At 33.5% G+C, this 4,584-nt stretch overlaps 1 pseudogene; it reads right to left on the reverse strand.

The window, feature by feature from the left end:
- LOC112519976 overlaps positions 1-1,154 on the reverse strand; it is a 20,376-nt pseudogene extending 19,222 nt beyond the window's left edge.
- Positions 1,155-4,584: the final 3,430 nt, after the last annotated feature.

Raw genomic sequence — 4,584 nt, forward strand, 5'->3', positions numbered from 1 at the left:
TGGCAAAAGACTCAAAAGAAGAAGTGCGACTGAAGATTATTACAGAAAGATTATATGTGTGCTACATTGACTGAGAGATGTTGAATGTGAAGATCATTTTTCACAAAAGTTTACTGAAGTTTGTTTTCTGAAGATTCTTTGAAGATCACATTTTGTACAGTGTTTCTGAAGATCATTTTTGAATTGGTTCTACATTGTCAAAAGAGAAGATCACAGTGATTCTACATTCGAGGGGGAGTGCTAGAAGATCTTTCTCAACATTTGATCGTTTGAAGATTATAAGTTGAAGATTTCTTTTGAAGAAGACATTTTGTGCATAAAGTTTCAAAGTTCAAACATGGACTCAAAGCGCAAAATTTTCTTTCAAGTCTGAATACAAAGAGGGAGAATGTTAGGACTGAGAAATCAGTATTAATTGTATTCGTCTTGAAAGTTTATAAATAGCCTTTATTGTAAAAGTCAGCGTGTTTGACTTTTCTTAGGCAGGTTTGACTTTGACTTTGTTTAGAATGTTGACCATATAAATAGTTTAGTCTTTGTAATTAGAAGGTAGAAGGAAARCTTATTGTAATATTCAGATTCATAATAAGAGGTTTGACTGAATTGTATTGTTTGACTTTTCCTCTCAACTGTTCTTGATGTTCTTATTGTTAAATCTGAATCTGCCATGATTGTGATGATGATATGAAGAATTGATCAGTGATTGTGGACACACAGGAAGACTCTGAGCCTTCTCGTCTAGAAATATAAGAACCAGCGCCACCAAAGCTCAAAAGTACATCAAAACCGATAGGTGTCCTAAATTTATGTGAGTTACTCATTTGGCCAGGAGTAAACATTTGAGTAACTTGAGGAGAGCTCGAATCAGATGCATCAAGATGTTGTTTTTCGATTCCAGATGGACAGTTCCTGCTGAATTCTCCAATCAAATGACCATCTTGATCAGCCAATGCCGTGTACATGCGTGATAACTCAGTTACTTGTGTTGTCAATTTAGAATTCTTGTGATCATAAATTTGGGTAGTAATTTCAAAGAAATCTGCATCCCATTCGATTAGCTTAAGAATTTCTTCAACACACTTCTGGAACCCTTCAACATTTTCTGCAAGGCATGTAGAAATTTCAGGAGTTATTTTTGATTCAACACCCTCCATATCAAGAGAACAACGACTCTTTCAAGAACTTGAAATTGATTGGAGAGAATCGATTGAAAGATGCAATAATCGCTGATCAAGAAGACGAAGGCTTGTTTTCTGTGTGCTTTACAGATAGAGAGAGAGGGTTTGAAGACAAGAAGAAATCTATCAGCTTATCTTTCTCTTTTTCAAGTAATTTTTTTCAGCACTCAGTTCAATCTCAGCTTTATAAATTTTCTTTGTTAATTCATCATTCTCTTTAATCTGGTTTATATTCCTTTCCTGCAAATCAGAAGAAAAGCCTTTATATATGAATTCATCCATTTGTTCTTTTAAGAACTTATTTTCTTCAACAACCATTTCATAATCTTTTGATAAACTTTTAGCCCAAGAAATTTTTGAATGATTCTCGTAAAACATTTTAAGATATTTTTCTTGTTCCAATTTATATTTCTTTCCTAGCTCAAAAATTTTCTCTTTTAAACTCTTATTTTCTTTCTCAAGACTTAAAGCCATTTGAAACAATTCACAAACAAAAAGATCTTTGAAGTTCAAAACTTTGATTAAAAAAAATCAATCACTTTTCAATTAAACCACACACAAAAATGTCCACTACATTCTATTTCTTATCCGGATATATGAGACTCCGGATAGAATCTCTGGATGTTTTATCAAAGCCAAAAAGATTATCGGTCAAGAGATACTAGTCCCCGGACAAAGAGTTTTCGGACACTTAGCAATCCGGAAAAACAAAAACACGGGCAAAGAATCACAAACAAATGATAAAAATGATATCGGACACTTGACAATCTGGACAACTACCAATCCGGATGAAATAACAACAATTGAAAATCAACACAATACACCGGATAACAATGAATATTCAACAACCAGATACAGACAACTCCCGTTCAATGGGATATGACATAATACGGATAACTTTCAACAATTATTCAACATCCGGATATTTACCAATACGGACAATAAACAAACATTCAACTTTTGGATAGAGACACAAATACGCTCAAGCAAAAAATTCAACAACCGGATACAAAATACATACAATCTTCATTGACCGGGTATGAACAAACACAAAAAACAAAAAACAATTCATCAAATATTCGATCAAAAACCACAAATTTAATGAGTTTCTAATATGGACAGAAACTTTCAAAAAATTCATTAAAACTGGGTGTTTAGAAACGACACTCGTTAAAGGACGGGTTCTGAACTGAATTGTTCAKAAGCCTTTGTTGGACAGTGTACAACTCCCCCTGTATTAGTGTATCAAAGAAATGATATTCTGATCAGCACAAACTTGACACACCTGCAAAATCAGATTAAATAGATTTTTGTACCCAAATGAATTTGGGTCCTATTTTGTTAGTATCGGGCTGGGGTGTGTTGTAACTTGCAAACCATCTATTTCTATTTGATATATTCTTTTTAGCACTTTGAACAGGATGATCAAAAATAAAATATGATCCATACCAGTTATTATGGTCATACATGTTCTTACCTTTCCAATCTTTTTGATATCTGTTATCTGTACTCCATCTGTTAGATGTCTTCTTGTTTACAAAATTTGTTGATTTGCATGTGGAGCACATGATCCTTTTTTTGCTAAGATTTATCAAGTCAGAATTGGATCTCACAAAACAAGGAAGATTATTAGTAGCAACAGGAGTACATGATGAAATATATTCAGATTTACTAACCTAAATGCTTTTAATCATAGAAGAATAATTGGGTGATCCGATGACGTATCCTTGATAGTACTGATTAGAAGAACGAGAATAGTTCTTAGATTCAGTAGATTTAGGACTGCTCGAATAACTGTTAGACTTAGAACAGTCATAAAAGCTGGTTTTACACTGTGAAGGAGAACCAGTTGATCTTTGTGCACAAGAAAAGTCTTTGACTTTCTATAAAAGCTGGTCTCTTTCCACAGTAACTAAATGATACTTAATTTTAAGTTATGTTCTCATCTTCAGCTCAGTTTCAAGGTCTATCTTCAGATCAGACAATTTGCTTGTAGTATCCAGGAGTTTACCTTCTAACTCCTTCTGAAGCATTTCAAACTTCCTTTTCTGATTTATTAACTCTCTTTTCTCTTCATCTGAGCTGCTCTTTTCATTCTCAGAAGCGATGTCAAGCCACTTTTTCTTATTAGCAAACTCTTTAGCAATAACTGTATGTTTCTTTATAGTATTCCTCTTATCAAGAGCAAATTGCTTCATATCTTTATCTAAAGCCTTCTACTTTAGAGCAATACTTTCAGATAATTTATGTATTTGGCTCTGACACTCTTCTGTAATGTCTTTCTTCTCTTTATCATTTGGCACGTTCCAAGATGATCAACTGCTCAAAATCCAAGATTTGCTTTAACAACATCTTTGCGTTCAGCTCGAGAGAGTTTATATTATTCTCATAAGATACACGTTCAGCTTCAAATTTTCTTTCTAGGTCAATCACCCTCTTTTTCTCTTTCTCAAATTTCTTCCTCTCAACATTCATACTATTCTCAACTTCTATAACCTTTTTTTTCTCTTCATTCAGTAATTTCCTTAAGTCAATTAGATCACTCTCAAACTTATGAAAATTTTCAGTTAAGTTCTCTGTCTCTGTATTAACTTTCTCAGAACAATTCTTCACTTTTTGCAAACCTTGAAGTTTGTTGAATAACTTCTTATTCGCATCAACCCAAATCTTCAATTCTTCTTCACATTCTGTCCTTACTTTATTCAAGATTCTCTCAAATTCGCAAGTCTTATCAGATAAAATCTTTTCAGAATTTTCTCTCAAGGTTTTATTTTCACTTTGTAGCTCCTTGATAAATTCTTTATCAGCAAAGTTTTTATCGAACATATTAAAAAAAATTTCTTTATGATCCTCAATGCTCTTTTCCAGCTTTGAAATTCTCTCTTTCAACTCCTTATTCTCCTTCTCAATAAAAGCTGCCATTAAGAAATATAAGATTGATCAAATAAAGAATCTATGCAGTTTAAGAAATTGATCAAAGAAATACAGTCTAAAAGTATTACACAAACACTCAAAAAGAATTCAAAATTCACACAATTTCTGGAAAAAACAATCTGTTAAAAAATGTTTAGCAAAATAAGCAAAACTCAAACAAAATAAACTCAAATCTCTCAAAACTTGAACTAAAACGCTCAAAGTCTTTGCTCCTTGTCCGCTCAAAGAAACTGCCTAATATTGCGCAACCTATGAGCTAAACCGCTCACCTCACACTACCTAAATCGTTCAAGGTAAGGACCTAAATTGATCACCACAGTTTCTTAAAGAGCACAAGTCCGCTCACTGCATGGACTAAGTCCGCTCAATGCTATGTTCAAGGCCGCTCAAAGAGTAGGATAAATCGCTCAACATGTTGGTCCCGTGAGGGTCTACAAGAAAATAAACAATTTGTAGAAGGGGGGGGGGGGGG

This window comes from Cynara cardunculus (genome assembly GCF_001531365.2).
Source record: "Cynara cardunculus var. scolymus isolate 2C chromosome LG 10, CcrdV1, whole genome shotgun sequence".
NCBI lineage: Eukaryota > Viridiplantae > Streptophyta > Magnoliopsida > Asterales > Asteraceae > Cynara > Cynara cardunculus.